This window comes from Protopterus annectens, chromosome 9.part0, assembly GCF_019279795.1.
Source record: "Protopterus annectens isolate FY-2018-M chromosome 9.part0, PAN1.0, whole genome shotgun sequence".
Taxonomy (NCBI): Eukaryota; Metazoa; Chordata; order Ceratodontiformes; family Protopteridae; genus Protopterus; species Protopterus annectens.
This window is the reverse complement of record NC_056743.1, coordinates 310246198-310263796: the sequence shown is the minus strand read 5'-3', so window position 1 is coordinate 310263796 and position 17599 is coordinate 310246198. Positions and strand designations below refer to the sequence as shown.

Genomic DNA, 17599 nt, shown 5'->3' with positions numbered 1-17599 from the left:
CTGCAGAACTGTATCTGCAGAAATCTGTTTGGAATCAAATCTGTTGAATTCTATCCACTAGATTTCTGCATTTTTATTCCTGTAGAAATCTGCATTTAGAATTCATTAATTAGAAAAATATCTGTAGAATTCCAGCTACAATTCTATCAATATAGTTATGTTTGTAGAACGCAGTTCTCACAATCCCATCTGCAGGATTCATTTTGAATTTTATCTATAGATTTCTGTGTTTGAATTCTATAAAAATAACACTGCAGGTAGAATAATATCTGTTGCATTCTGTGTTTACACTTTTACTAGTAGAAATCAGTGGTTTTAATACTGTTGTATAATTGCCCCTGTAAAAAGATGTGGTTAGAATTCTATCTGTATCGAGAATCTTGCTGAATTGTGTGTGTACAATTCTGTGTTTAGAACTCTGCATTTGAAATTCTACATAATTCTATATTTGTACAATTCTATGGATAGACTTGTAGCTGAAGAATCGTGCCCTTAGTGTGCTGTGTATAGAATTCACTATTTAGAATATCTGCAGAATTTTCTGATTAGAAATATTTCTGTAGACTTATGCATTTAAAATTCTGTGATTTGAAATCTATTTCTACAATTCTATGCTTAGAATTCCATCTGTGGAATTTTGTCTATGAAATTATTTGCAGAATGCTGTCAACAATTCTGTGAAAAAAATTCTATGTTTAGATTTTAACCTATACTGAATTATCCATAGAATTGTATCTGTATTATACTGTGCTTACAATCTTATTTGTCACTTTCTATGTTTCTATCTACAGAATGTTGTGTGTGAGTTCTCCCTAGATATTTATATATGTGCAGTTCCATCCTAATAATTCTGTATTTAGAAAACTTTCTATAGAATTATGTGATTTTAATTATCCACAAAGAATTCTGCCTAGATTTCTATCTGTAAAACTTGAGTTTAAAATTCTATTTGCAGAATTCAGCATGTAGATTTATGCGCTTAGAATTCTATCTGTACATACTTTCTATAAAATCATCACTTTAAAATTCTATCTGTAGAATTCCATTCTTAGAAATATGCATGTAGAATTCATCATTTTGAATTCCATCTGTCAAGATTTATGCTTAAAATTTTGATTGCAAACATTTGTTCTTAGAAATGTATCTGTAGAATTCTTATTGTACAATCCTGTGCTTAGAATTCTATTTTTAGAGTTCAGTTTTTTAAATTATATCTGATGATTTTTATATGGAGAACTGTTTAGAAGTCGAACTGTAGCATTCTTTCTTTAGACTTCTGTTTGAAGAATTCCATCTGTTGAATTCTGTGTTTAGAATTATATATGTAGAATTCAGTACTCTAAATTCTGTCTCAAATTCTATGTATAGACAACTACATGCAAAATTCTACACAGAGAATTGTGTTTAGCATTCTTTCTGTAGAATTCTCTCTCTAAAGTTCTTTGTTTTTAATTAAATCTGAAAAAAATATTTATTAGAGCTCTTGTAGAATTTTTTGAAAATTTCTGTTTATAGAACTGCACAATATGTCTGTCTGTAGTTTCTGCTACATAATTCTCACTACATAATCCAGCATTTGAAAATATTATACAGAATTTTATATATGAAATTCTATCTTTAGAATTCTATGCCTGACATTCTTTCTACAGAATTCTATGCTTAGATTTCTACCCACTATATTCTATGTTGAGAATTACATTTGTAGAATTCTGTTTCAAATTATATCTGTAGAATTCTGTCCTTAGAATTTGAGCTGTAAAATATGTCTGTCTAAAGAACCATATACTTTGAATTCTTTGTGTACAATTATATATCTAGGATTTTGTATCCAGAATATTTGTCAAATTCTGTGTTCAAAATACTTTCTCTAGAATCTTGCATTCAGAATTCTGTATTTAAATTCTATTTGCAAAATTTGAAGTTTAAAATTCTGTCTGTAAAATTCTAGATTTAGAATTGTGTGTGTAAAATTCAACTAGCAGAATACTGTGTTCAAAATTCTGTCTATAAACAACTGTATTTAAAATTCTACCTGTAGAATTCTTGCTGTAGAATTACATGTAGAGTTTTGTTTAGCATTCTGTCAAATTATATCCTCAGTGCTCTATACAGTACTTACAGCGCTTACTGTGCTATTCCATGCAAGCATAAACTTATACAAATAAAATTGTATGGCTTAAAACCTGTTGAGAGAATTCAAAACACAGAGCTCTACAAACAGAACTGCAGACAGATAATCCATCTGACAGATTTCTAAATGCAGAATTTTATTTGCAGAATTGTAAAAACATTGCCATGAACTTAATGACAAAAACTCATGAAAATCTGGATAAAGCAATTTAAATAATACAGTCCTTTAATCTCACTTTCATACACAACTTTGTCAGGTTAAAAATCAGTCAAAACATGCATTTAAATAAATTCAAATCAATTTTGCATGTTTGAGAAGTACAAATAAAAGTTTACCACAAGTAAGATAAAAAAGGTGCTACATCATAATTGCCAAGTGCCTCAAATATTTGCTACCTGTAGAACTGCAAAGCAATTTACTTAAGTGTATTCTCTTAGGTTCATGCATAAAACATAATTTAAAAATTACCTTAAGTATTTAGAACCTTACTGAAAGCTTATCATAAGTAAGTGAAAGATGGCAAAAAATTTACTTCAAAATCTTTGAGCAAGCATTTAATAATCAAATGCTCATTCAAGCCAGGGAGGTGGTCATTTTATAAATTCGGCTTGCCACTAGGGCCCTTTAGTTTCCACTGTGCTGTTAAGGTCCTCCCCCCAACTCTGATACCACATGATCTGCCATTAAAAGGACAACTTTCTGGAAGCTAGAAAAGGTGCAGCTATACTTAAATGAAGAAAACAGTCCTTTGTTTAACAGTACACTGATGTTCATGAATCCTCGTGTGCTCATTTCCTGATAGTCTTATCAACAGAATATGTGCTGTAAAAAAAAAAACTAGTCAAATATATCATGATAGCCAACATGCATGTATAATGTTGACTGGCACCAATATGTTGCAACTTAAGTGAAGGTCTTGTATCAGGCAACCTTCAAACAGTACACATGAAACATGAGTAATACCCCCGAGACCCATGCAGAGGCATTAGGTAAGTCAAATTTTTAATTCTCAAAAAAGAGCCATGCTGTTCATTGCCCAAGAAAAGTTTCCATTATTCTGCACCATTTCTTTGGGTTACTACTGCCAACCAAATTAGTTACACAAAAAATAAGAATAATAACTAGAATCAAAAGCCTTTACAGAAGCTACTCTTCCCAAATTGCTCTAAACAGTAGACAGCTTTTTCTATTCAGTGTACAATGATATCATCAGTAAGTTTTCCAATAAATTGTATTATAACCATGACCTATAACTAATGCATGAGTTGTAATTCCTTCATCTTTAGATGAGAGACTAGATATTCTAATGATCAGTTCTCTAATGAAGCTGCCTTTAATGATTTTCAGGTGATTACTTATGCCATACAAGTACTAGCAAGATGCAGGTAAGTATTCACAAATTATTACTAAAAACCTCAGTCAAATTTCTGGTCAGTTTTATTAAAAATAATTTATATACCGATATAATCAATAGAATCAGATATCTTTGAATTTAAAGCCCAGATGTGGGTACATCTCTTTGTATTCCTAAATAAATAAATGAACTGTTACACATAATGTCTTCTGATTAAATACTGGTAACATTTTGCATTTTGAAACAGGGCTGACTGTATAAAATGCATCTTCCCAATAACAATGCACAAAGTTAGCAAGAGCTGGGTCATTGTGGCAGAAATTGACAAACCTTTGGTCTGCTTAAAATACTGTTTGTCATGCAGAAATAAATACTGACTAACACTTTATCAAGTAAAGAACAAACAGTGTTAATTTCTTAATTGTCCATTCAATACATTCAGCCAACTAATGTCTTATAAACTCACTCTTCAAGTCTGAAGAGTACTAACTATAATATGCCGAGTTTGCAAAATGTGTAGTGTGCCTTTGCATGATGACAAATAACATGTTTGTATGGGAAATGTTCAGAGCTGTAGTCAGAAAAATCACTATAGTAGTTGGCTAATGAGGCACTAACTGCCTATCACTGCTGTATACAAGGAGGTTGTTTGCAAACAGCTCAGCAGGAAGTTAAATCCTCCTCTGTTTGCAGGAGCACAACTGTAGATGCTAGGAATGCTGGAGGTATGCAGTATGGCAGTCCAGTCAACTCTTATTGGAGGGGTATAACTAGAGGAGGTACCTGCAAGTACTGAGTCACAACTGGGCCTGGATGAGCCCTACGACCTAGAATTCTCTGTGAACAACCTATTTGCCATATATAATGTTCTCTTCACATCTAGCTACCTATATCTATCTGTAGATAAACAGACAGATAGATATAAATATTTGTATATATGTTGTACTTAAAATAATCTAAACATCATAATGTCAACAGCAAAAATATTGACCGAAAACTATGTAAACTCAACAATATCAGCAAAATCAAAGTTATTACTAGGGAAGGATTTATGCATTTCCAGACTGTTGTGTGACCTCAGTGTTGGTGTATTCAATTAGCGGGGGCAGGGGGGTTGTCATCCTGCAAAAACAATGGTTTGGAATGTGGTTAGATTATGTTGATATTATGTGTTTAAATAATTTTGAGATTAGATATTTTCTGCTAATATTTTTGCTGTCGACAATATCTTGTTTAAATTATTTTCAGTATATTCACATAGAATATTGAAGAATCTTGTGTTTCTACAGTAAATACAATCTCTAGTGTTATTTCTACTTAAACTGGTTTTCTGTGTAATCTCAAGTGGCAAACGATTGCTTTAAAACATTCTTGAAAATGTCAGTGTTGCCAAGTGCATAAACCTGGACACCATTTCCAGGACAGTTAACCACTGATGCTTGTGCTGTTGTATTTTTGCATTTGCTCACTGCTAACTCCTGATATGTTTCCTAGTGACCCAAATAAAGAGGACTGTTGAAAATGTTTGTTGTGTCTAACATGGAGGCTGACCAAAAAAGTGATGCAAATGCAGCAACAGTTAATTGTACTGGCAACATAGATACTAACTCTACAGGTGCTCCTTCCATGAAAAAATAAACAAGAAAGATGACCCGGAATCATACCTGGTAACTTGTGTGTGTTATGCAACCCTACAGAAATTGCAATGAGCTAAATATGTATATGGACATGAAATGAAATGATTAAGTAAGCTAAAACGTAATTTGCCATGGAATGGGAACAACCTCTGAAGTACAATCTGCAAAATGTTATAACTAGGATTTTAATACTGACAAACTGGTAAGAGCACAGATACAGGTATTAAAGCTATGGCTAGAACCTAAAAATGTAACAAAATTTAATTGTACACAGATTTAAAACACCCTTGCCCAGCAATATAAGAAAATGGGTATTGCAAGTGATTCCAAGAACCCTAATGGGTCCCTACTCCAGGCCAGCAATCAAGGAAACTCGATCCTCACCATTGACTCCAGTGAGGGACAGTCACTAAGAGCAAAGATGTATTCACACAGTATTTTCAGATACAGCTCCCTGCACCAAGCACAATTTCCCTTAAATGCACACAAAGGGCATGCTCTGGACCTAGGGTTGGACTCTCTTTCTCTCTCTAGACATGCACAAAACTTCACACTTACCACTATGAAGCTCTGTATCCCTTTTCCCAGTAGCTGACATACACACTTGGATATCTGAATTTCACAAACACACATATACACATCTGAGAAAAGCTGGCACAGATTTACTAGCTGTACCCCTTTCTGCCCAGACTCTGAGGTAATCACACTATCAGTCAGCTATCCCAAGGCCCTTAACAAAGGGGACCCCAATTATACTCTGTAAAATTAATATGAATACAAATGGTAGGGTGTGACCAAAGCAGCAAGGCTTTCATGGGAGGCCACAGTGTCACTAAAACAAGCATAAGTACTCTCAAGATGTTAAAAGTATTCTCTAAAGGGCCAGCCACAATGAAATGTATTGAAAAATATTTAATGATAAATAATAAAACAGAAAACAGGAGAATACTGAATATAAACAAGAGTGTTTCAACTACAACTGAGATAAAAAAATAACATAATTGGATAGTTTCTCTCAGATGCAGAAAACAATACTAAACTATTCTCACTAAATGTCACTGACTGACTAAAGAATGACTGTTCCCTGACTACTTACTAAAGTAAGGCTAGCTGGAGTATGCTGAGTGTCTTACCACAGCAAAAGCCAGATGATGTCTCTCTTCATCTGTGTAGATGTGTGATGTATATCCTGTCAGAAATCTTTCCTCTCAGATTCCAAAGTAACCAGATGCTGGCTTGAGGATGACTTCACCTCTGGTCACCTGACTCTGAATCTGTTGTTACAATATACACATAGAGCTTTGCTAAGATCTGTGGCAGCATCTGAAAGCTATAACACAATTTCAAACTTTCTACCCTTCCAGGGTTCTCTGCTAAACAAACACATTTGATCAGTTACAAAAATACAACCTAATATAATACATGCATACATTATTTCTGTCCAGCAGGATCTACTGCCGATATATTTTTACACAAGTAACTTTACAATTATATTTTAAACACAAACATCTGTCCAAATCAGTGTACTAGTCAAATAACAAACTTCTTTACAAAACTCCAGCTAGCGTTGCTGGCATATGTACACATGTAGTGCCCTACTCTCCCTGGCACAGATGATACTACCTCATAACATCACACTCTGATTAGCAAACAGTTTTAGTAGAATGCTTATTAGTCAGGGATACATTTTTTAAATCTGAATTGCCTGATTCAAAGCCTAATGCTGCAATAAGAAATTGTGATCTTCTAGGAAGCAAAAAGTAGCAAGTAATGGGTTAAATGTATTTCAGGTTTGAAAAGACAGGTAACATTTCTAAGTTCCATACTATTGACACTGAAGAGAATGCCAGTGAAAACTTAAAATGTATGCTACAAATGACAATGTTCCTGTGGAGCTTGACTACACTACAGCTAGAATAAGTTAGTTAGCACTGTCAATGTGTTACAATTAAAATAGTGAAAAGTACTGTATTTTCTAAAAATCAGAGAAGCTCAAGTCCTGCTTGACTTAGTATACAAGCACAGGATTAATAACAACCAAAATACATATGTAATATGCATTTATAGTGATAGAAAACAATATATCCTCACACATGTAAAAATGGAAACACTTCTAGAAAAGCTGTTATATCCTTTGCTGTAGCCCCTGATTTGACTCTTGATGTAGTTAGAAAACTATCTTCCTCATTTTAAATCACTATGGAAACATGTAAGGAAGAAAAATCCATACACACATGTGAAGATATGTGAAGGCTGCCAGCCTAGCTAGATAGAATTTTGTAGATAATTCTGTCATTGGTAAATATTAATATGAGCCACAGGCTTGTTCTCTTAAATGGAAGAAAATGGTGTTAAATGCTGAATGTCAAAAATGTAACAGTGCACTCTGCTGGAAGAAAGCTGATAAGTCAAGCCATGTATGACTGTTTGATCTCAAACTTGGAGCCATGGTGTCTGAACCAGCAGATTATTTTTAGTGTTTGGAGACCAGAGTTAATTGTTAGATTTTACATATATAATGTCTTTAATTACTGTGGTTTCCTGACCAGATGCAAGCGTACTAAGAAATGTTAATGTAGAGTTTCTGTTAGCCTGAGAAACCAGAGAATTGTTAAGAATGATGTAATCTAAAATCAGTCAAGCAGGATGTATTATGAATTTAAAGGACGTTCTCAGAAACAGAGAGAGAGCATTTTGGATTTTGTCTAAAGCTGACAACAACTCACCAGTATTCTGCTTTTGCTCTGTATGTAAGTTTATTTAGACCTGTGATTGCTCTTAGATTATAGATGGAAAATAGTAAGTTTAGTCTAGCCATTTTCTGTATTGATGTTAGAGCTGTTCTACTGTATTATTTTAAATATTTTCCTGTGATCTCTGAACTGTTGACTAGCACTATGTAGTAAAGTATTGTCTTGTGTTTTTATTATTTATTATTAAATATTTCTAAACTTTTCAACTGTGGCTGTTTTGTGTAGGCACAATTTAAGCTCTAGAGTACATTGCACATATATAGTTATACTGTCCAATTCACTCCAACAGCTTTAGCCCTGGGTCACACTTACTATTTGGTTAATAATATTGCACAGTAATAATTGGACACCCTTTGATAAGGGCCTTTTTAGTAGCTGATATTAGTGGCTGGTGGCAGCTGGTATTACCGGGTCTATATTAGAACATAGAAGTTTCACAACTTCGAATGTTCTAATATCGACCCCTATTCAGCGAACGCTGAAAATAGCGAAGCTGCAGAACACCAAATTTCTTGCTAGGGAAGGAATTTGGTTGGCCGTTCCTGTGGTTTCGCTATGTTCAGCACTGTGGTGGAAAGTTACGGGTCGGGATCAGGTAAGTGTGCGATTGTGCAGACGTGAGGGTTAGGGTATGGGGTAGGTGAGTTAGGGTTAGGGCGTGGGTCAGGTAAATGTGTGATTGTGTGGACGTGAGGGTTAGAGTGGAGTAGGTGAGTTAGGGTTAGGGCACGGGTGAGGTGAGTGTGCGATAGTGATGGACCTTAATGTTAGGGTTTGGGTTAAGGTAAGTGGATAGCTAGTGGTGTGTGTACAGTTTAGGGTAGGGTTAGATGTAGGATTTTAGGTGTATGTGTGTGGATTGCTGTTTGTTTGGTGTGTTTGTGTTGTATGTGTGCTGGAACAGCTAATTTTTTTCCCTTGGAAAAAATTAGTTTTTCTGCATGTTCAGTGTTGTCAGCATTCACTGAATAGGGGTCGATATTAGAACATTCGACGTTTTAAAAAGTCGATGTTCTAATATAGACCCAGTACTACCTTATAGACTGGCAGGAAGGGGCATAGCTGGAGAACCTGTGCCAGCCTTCCCCTGGAGTGTCTTTGCGGTTGTATATAACTCTTATCTCAAAGTGTGCATGTGTCAGCTACTTGGGCAGGAACATGAAGTACTGGCTGGACAGAGAGGGTGCTGGAGGTTTTTTGCTTGACCACTAGGCTAAGATCTGGACCCTATAGCTGCACCAGTGAGGAGTCTTATTGGGGATCTGGAGAGAAAGGGAGAAACCAGCCCCAGACTGACTGTGATTTCTGTGTGCTCTTAAGGGAAATTGTACTTTACTGTGCATTTGTTATCCTTCCCAATGTGGACACCCCTCACTGGTGTTAGTGGTGAGGATGGAGGCTCCCTGATTGCTGGGCCAGTGCATGGGCGTTACAATGCAATGTGGCAGGCTGATACACTTAACGAGAAAGAGGTAAAAAGCAACACCTTGGGGGAGCCATTCGGTAAAACAATGAGGAGACGAGCATATCAGAGACACTCATATAGTGGTCCAGAATCAAAATCGGCAAAAAAAAAAGATCTGGCATAGACACTATAAAATGAGGGTGTAATTTGGTTGTGGTTAGACAACAAAAAGGATTGTTATTTGCAACCTGCCCCAATGACACAACAATAGAAACCCAGAACAATAAAAGAATGTAAACTGATACAAAACACTGAAGTAACAATTAGTACAATACAAAAGTCTGCAAAAAGACTTACAAGACGTATTAACACAGAAACAGAGAAGAAGAAAGGTATTTAAGAGAGCACCCTCAGAACCAAAGTGAGAACTAAAAGAGACAGCCAGAAAATTGCAAAGCTCTGAACTAATTTATGTTAGCATTTAAGACAAACATCAGGTAAAGACAGGTATGTGTTACTATGCAAAGGAGTACAACTGAAGACAAATTTTGCAGAGGAAGAGCAACATAAAAAAAGTAAAACAAAGCGATAAGGTGGTTTCCACTCACACTAAGACAGGGCAACAGCAGCCCAAAAAGAAATAGAGCACTCAAGATGCTACCACTGACAGAAGGAAAAAGTAAATCAATGGGTAATTTCTTGTAAAATTAACTTTTGCAGGGGAAAACAAAGAAAAAGCCACAATGCAAGGGTTTTTGGAAGAGGAAGTTATACATTCTAGCTCAAGAAAAACTAGTGAAAATTTTAAGACTACAGAACTCTGTATGAAGCAGGAACCTTAGTAACATATCACATTGTTGTAACACCTTGCCACAAGCCTTCAAGGAATCCACACTAATTAAAATCATAGTTAAATAAAACTAAAACCAAGACATCAAAAATCTGTTAACCAATCATTCTGTTCTAATTAATTTCTTCATTCAAACCCTTAGGTTTTAAAGTGGTAAACCTCAGAATGTAAATAGCTTCCTTATACTGCAAGTATCATTTGTTGTTATAGAAAACAGAAACATGCTCTAAAGTGCTAGCATTCATGTGGCTAGTATCAGAGGAATAGTCTTCTTCTTCTTTCAGCTTTTCCCGGTTAGGGGTTGCCACAGCAGATCACCTGTCTGCTCATGACTGGCAGTAGAGTTTTAAGTTGTCGAATTGCCAGCCCGGTGCCCAACCTTCCACGGAAGGCACACACATGCACGCACTCACACCTAGGGATAATTTAGAGTGTCCAATCCACCTACAGCATGTCTTTGGGATATGGGAGGAAACCAAGGCACCCAGAGGAAACCGACGCAACCACAGGGAGGACTCTGCACAGAAGGCACCCCAGCCGAGGATTGAACTGGAGAACCTCTTGCTGTGAGGCGACAACGCTAACTGCTGCACCACCGTGGCCACCATAAAAGCATTAAAAATGTACTGCAACCGGGCTGTCTCTAGAGTTCTTAATGTCCCTCAGTTGCTTCTGCAATCTAACATGAAATTTCCTTTTTGTTTCACCAATACAAAACAGGCTACCAGAGCACCAAAGAACATAAATAATATTCTGAGTAACAAGTAACACCATCTTTGCAAACATATTTCACATCATTAATCACTTTTATCTGGTCCACATAATTACATACACACTCCAATGTCCTCATTTAAAATTGCTTAATGACAACAAATTCCTCTTGAAAAATAAACATTACTTTCTGAATAAAGGGGTAAATACAGATGGCAAAGTGGGGTTGAGTTTCACAGTGCTAAGTCCACATTTATTTTGCTGGCATTCTTATCTACATATCTGTCGATGTGTGTGTGTGTGTGTGTGTGTGTGTGTGTGTGTGTGTGTGTGTGTGTGTGTGTGTGTGTGTGTGTGTGTGTGTGTGTGTGTGCGTCTATAAATACAGATATATTTACTTACAGTACATATACTTCTACATATACTTGTTAATAAGACTATAAATAAACGCATACAATAGAGAAAGGAGTCCAAAAAATAACAATGAAAACTGGGGAAAAATGGGAGCTGCAGTATTTATTTATGCATTTAAAATTACTTACTTAATATCCACGTTAGGCTGAAACCCTTTCTCAGCTGAGGTGGGGAAGAAAAACTCCAACATACATACATAACAGTAAAATACACACAAAATACATTTACAGTATAATACTGCAATGCAATCAGAACATACGTATGTGGGTGGCAGGCCACTAAAATTCTATACTGACACTGGAATCAGGAACATAATCAAAATATACAGGCTATAAACTGATGAAACCTCTGGAATATGCATTATTAACAAGAGTCCTACTGACTGTTAAGGTGACACAAACTTAATAATGGGCTATTAGTTTTTATGTGACCCTAATTTATCCCTTCATTGTACTTTGCTTACATACACAATTCACTTTTGCACTGAGGCAAAACCTTGGTAATCTCTTAAAAACAGGTAGGCCATTTCCATTTGTGATTCTAGCAAAAAACAGGTATGAAGAAAGATAGGGTCTAGTGGTGCAAAAGTGACAAGAAGAAAGATAAAGAAAAGAGAGGATTATTACCTAAATGTCCTGTGATGCGGAGTAGCTAGGATGAGAAAAGAACAGTAGTACTCTGTGCAAAAGGGGCATGAGGAATGTAATGACAGTGGATGGCACATTTAAGTAAAATCTGATTTAAGTCAAAGACAGCGAAACACAAACAGAAATAGAGCAGTTAGGCCATAAAAAACTACCCCAATGGACAGTAATGTGATACAGATGAGGGGGTTACAAAAATGGGGCATGTGAAACACCAGAGTGGAGAGGTAGCTCCCTAGGGGCTAGCTACAGGCTTTCTTTGTTTATAACACCCCACAGTACAAGGCTCCCAAACAGCATCTACAAACCTTCAGACCCATCAGCTGCTTATGCCTCCATAATCAACTTCATATTCAGGTGTTTCCTACCAACATCAATATGATCTATCCCTTCTGTGTAGGCCTTTCAGTAACTAGGGAAACGTAACATTATCAGCTGAGCAGCTAGATATGCAAGGGAGCAAGGACCCAAGGCAATGGGCCAGGACAATGAGAGGTTACCTTTAATGCATGTGATCAGAATCTCAACCTGTTATGTGATGCTGACATGAAATAGACATAAGAAAGTCTGCAGGCTCTTATGCTTGTCTTGAAAGCCCATCACATCCCCAGCCTGCTCAACTATAACAGTAATCTGCTAAGCCCCAGTCTTCTACTGGATGACGTGCTATAGGATTATTTCCATCTTTCCAACCTCCTGGGAAAGACAGCAGGTCAATGAATATTCGACCTTCCCTATTCCTCTCATCCCTACCAGTAGTAAGACTCATTTATAAAACCAGTCCCCAGCACCTAAAGACAGATGCCTTGACTGTTATGTTTAAAACAAGATAAAAAGCGTCCTTCTGCAGACCTCCACTATGTTCTTATTTTACTTCAGTTTGTTAACCAGGGTAGTACACTAATAGAGAAGACCATATGTAGGCACAGCCTGGGTGAAGAAATTCAGAAAAAATAAACAAACAGAAAAAATTCACAAAAACTGAGTAATCACTGAAGGGAGACAGTCATGTAGACAATTGAAACAATGAGCAAATATTATGAACAGAACAGAAAAGCAAATGTGGATTCATTTTAGTAGTAAATATGAGAGGTAAGCAGCAGGTGAGAACAGAGAGTCAAAGCAAAAGTAATGTATGTGAGTGAGGAGAACAATATGTCCAGCGGAAAAGCACTTGTCAGAGTTTTGATGAAGGTGTCTTTTGAGTTGTGCTCTGAAAGCAGGGAAAGAGGAGATTTCTTTTAGGTGATGGGGAGGGATTACCAGAGTCAGAGTGCAAGAATGGAGGAGTGGTCAATGCAGTGCAACTTAGTCTGGGAGGCTCTGGAGTCAGAGAGTTAACTGGGAGAGGTTTAAGGGGGTACTGTTATGGAGTTTGGCAGCAAGAGGTGAGAAGGCACCTGGCTGAAATAATCTGAAAAGAAGAGACTGTAGGAATAGCCCAACTCTGTAGAAGACTATGAGACATCTGGCTTTAGAGAGGTGACGCAATGGTGAATCTCACATTTTTGTTTAATGGACTGTAGAGTGGACAAATTTTTGAAGCTGGGTTTGAATAGCTGAATGTGAAGGATAACCATGTAATGTATGTAAAGACTTACAGGAAGGTTAGGGAGGTCAGAGGGCAGTTTGTTAATAAAGATTAAAAACAAGTGAGGAGAGTATGAAGCCCTGGGGCACCGCTTTGCTAAGGGGTACTGGAGGTGATAAGAATGAGCTGATTTTGACTCTGAAATATATTTGTTAAAAAATGTTGAAACCTTGCGGCAGTTCTGGAGCCAACTCTGATTTCCTGAATGGAATGAAGGAGCGGGGGGGGGGGGTTAATAACATCAAAAGCTGTGGTAAAGGTCAGTGAAGAGAGCAGTCTGGATGGTAAAGGGGGGGGGGTAGGATCTACAGACGTCTAGCTTGCAAGAATACTTATTTCTTGCCAGAAGCATTTGCCTAGCAGAGCAAGTTGTGCAAATAGTCGGTGTTGTTCCTTCACATGGCTTCATACGCTAGATTGCACAGAGAGGTAAACATATTATGATTTTCTGGTGAGAGAGTTTATCTCCGTGAAGATTGCTTGTCCTAAGTATAAGCACAGCTTTCAGTTCAGTGGTTAGCCAAGGGTTTTATTGTACTTGAAAGGTGCTGTGTGAGTGGGACATGAAGTTGAAGGATGACATGTGTAAGTGCTGTGACAGCTGAGTTTGGGTTCTGTAAGTTTGTAATGGGGTACCAGACAACAGTTTTTCTTATTAGTGGTGAATCTGGGTCTGAAGGTAACTAGTTTGGAGTGAGGACAGTTTTGGTGACTGATGGATAATTTGGAAGGTTATTACAAGGGGAGTGGACAGTGAATAAGGGTGGAATAACAGATATTGTAAAGATAATGGTAGGGCTGCTAGTCATTAGCAGATCCAGGAGGGAGTGGTTGTTGGTTAGAATTTTTGGATGGTTAGTGTTATTGCCTAGCTGTATAAGGTTGATATTGGCTAGGAATTCAGCAATGTTATTTCTAGGGGACATAGGTAGTTTAGGTTAAAAATTCCTGGAATAATAATAATAATATATTTACAGCTGTGGGCAGCTGAGGTGATAAGTAAGAAAAAGGGATTTAAATCTGTTAACAGATATGGAGGAGAAGTATGGTAAACAACTGTTATTAGAAGGTGACTGGTTTTCAGGAAGAGAAGTTTTAGTAGGATCCAGCTGGGTTCAGTGTCTGAAAAGGCATTTGCCTGAACAATGACTTACGGGTTTTTTATTTATTTATTTTTTTAAAAAAACAATGATAGTGCTCCCACCTTCCCTTTTGCCAGGTCTCATGTTTTGGGGGTATTTGTAGGAGGGAAGTAGGTACTGAAAATTGAGGTTGGTTTGTCTTAGCCATGTTTCAGTGACAGCTGTGATATCAAGGGAGTGGGTTGTAAGGAAGGTGTTTATTTGTTCAGTTTATTACAAGCGTTTTAGGTGTCAATGCACAGGAAAAGATAAAAAAAAGTTGTAGATGTTATGTGGTGGATGGAACTTGGACCGGAGGTGGGGTCATTGGGTGTTGGTAGGTTTGGAAGAGAAGAGTTAAAGAGATTGTGTATCTGGAGTTGTGTGTGATTGGTAGATAGAGAAAGGTGCATGACAAAGAGCAGGGTAGGTCTTCGACTTGTTAGTTATATTACACTTGATATCCCAAAGTCAAAGCCCTTTCATCATGTAATAAGTATTTACACAGTATATAAAATTAATACAAGTATAAAAATGTGCATTCCCAACACTATTTAAAACTTTTTTTTTCTAAAAGAGGCTTGTGATTCATTAGCGACTAAATATTTAAGCAGACCCATTAATAATTATGCCCAGAATGTATGCATTTCAGCATCACTGAAAAATCATTAGAGAAGTACAACATCTGCAAACTGGTTGCCTTTTAGTGTTACTAAAAATAGAATGGAATGCGTTTCTATTTCAATGAGTAAATTGTATGAAAAATGGATGCAGTTAATCTGTTCTAATGGATTGTCATATTTATTACAAATGCATTCTGTACATAAATGGATACAAAATGACTCTGTTAACCCCTTTAAGTATGACACTAATGTGAAAATGCTTTGCAGCACTTGACAAGATATTGTGAAACAGAACCCCTCACCTTAAAAAAAAAAAAAAAAAAGTAAATGTAAAACATTTCAATAACATTGTTGCCAGTTTAGTTAAAAAGGGAGTAGCCAAACAACTTCCTATCCTGAATGGGCAACAAAGATCTGAGTGAAGCAGATGTATATCTCAAGCTTCATTTACTGTTTCATTTCATCAATGTATTAAGTCATTCCTTTAATCTTTTTCTTTTATACCATAACAGGATACTGTTCTTCAAATACAGACTACCAGACTAACAAAGCAACTAGTAATTCCATAACAGTGACTCAACAAATGGTACAAGCACTATACAATACTTTGCATTATACAACGACCCCCAATTAATATTCCAAAATGTGCACGCTGATTGGTCGGCGTGCACGCTGTAAATCAGACCTATACTAATGGAAAAAGGTCCAGTCGCCTGGACTTTTTCCATTAATACAAGTCTTTTTTTACAGCAATGGAGAACTCAAGATCTCCATTGCTTTTTAGACACTGTCTCGCTATGTTAAAGGGGTTTATCATAGCGAGACAGCTTTAAAAAAAGTAACGGAGATCTTCCTTTCTTCATTGCTTTTTTTAAAGCTGTCTCACTCACCATGTTAAACTCCTTTAACATAGCGAGACACTTAGTAAAAAGCAACGGAGATCTTGCTTTCTCCATTGCTTCTGCCCACAGCTCTGATGTACTGCATAAGCATATGCATGCGCAGTACATCAGAACTGCCACAGAATACCAGACAGCTGCGGAAGGGCAGCAAGGAGGCATTATACGATGCCATTATTTAAGAAAAGTATTTTTTTCTTAAATAATGTCATTGTATAATAGCAATAACCTACTTCTGGGTGTGGGTAATGCTGGATTTACCCACGGTTGTCTTTGTTTGGCCACTCAGGCTTCGCCCTCATGACCAAACCACACCAACCGTGGGTAAATCCAGCATTACACACACCCAGGCATGGGTTATTGCTATATTATTTCAGCAATTAACTTTTATAGTCAGAATTATCAGATTTTTATAAAACTTAGAAAACCAATTAAAACTGCCCACTGCAATTTAATTTTAAGTATTTATCAATAAAAGTCAATATCTCCAACTCTCAGACTAGTGTGCAATGACGTTTACAGGGAAGACAGGAATTAAATGAGCTATGTCATGTTCACTTGACAATGGTAGTATAGAAGATTATATGTGATATATAATGTCTGCAAATGAAAAAAATGTTAAAATGTTTTTTTTTTCATTTATATAAAAGTATGATTGCTTATGTCATGAGTGATAATTCAATAAAGACGCTTTTTGTTTAAAAAATACATTGCTTATAATCTCCCATTTTAAGAACAGAAGAATAACAGTTTGCCATGTTTGTTGACTAACTTAAATTTGTAGCAGTTACTTTACAAACTTCAAACCCATTTATATTATCGCGCCCATTGCAATTATATGATTTCCCTTTCCTTTAGGGACTTTGATTCCAAAAGCAAAACAAGTAATCACTGCAAAGCATTTCAAGAAGCAAGCGTTTCATAAAAAGACACAAACTGATTATTTCTATAGTGTTTTCTAGAATGATTTTCTCTACTAGTCTGTCCTCTCCAATTTTTTAAGACTTAGAGGACATAATTCTGTAAGTGCACTGTTTCAAAAAGCTGAACAGAAAACATCATTTGTTTCAGCCTGTTTTTGTCAAACAAAGCGTACAGAACAGTAATATGCAAAATTCCTGAACTTCTAGCATGACAAATAATTAAGATCCAACTTCTATACCAAGGAAGTTATTCAGTTGTAGCAGTGAAACTATTTTTATTTTAGCTAAGAACAAAAAACCTCTAAATAAGGAAATAATTCTGTAAATGGTACTTCACTTTCAAGAAATGCAAGTGGCGAGTAAGTGAATTACTACAAAATCTCCACACAAGTGAGACATGAATGGGACTCATGAGCACACAAAACACCAGTACCAACACCATCTCATTCCAGCTAACAATGGCTCTCAGTAGAAACTCTTATATATCCTGTGGAAGGTCGCATTCACCAAACAAATGTAAATAATGTTTTAAGAGATGTTGTG

General features: G+C 36.4%; 1 protein-coding gene across 4 annotated transcripts in view; it reads right to left on the bottom strand.

Annotated features, from left to right (window-relative positions):
• CHID1 (chitinase domain containing 1) overlaps nucleotides 1-17599 on the bottom strand; it is a 1907544-nt gene that overhangs the window by 1626537 nt on the left and 263408 nt on the right. The gene's annotated exons all lie outside the window — the stretch shown is intronic.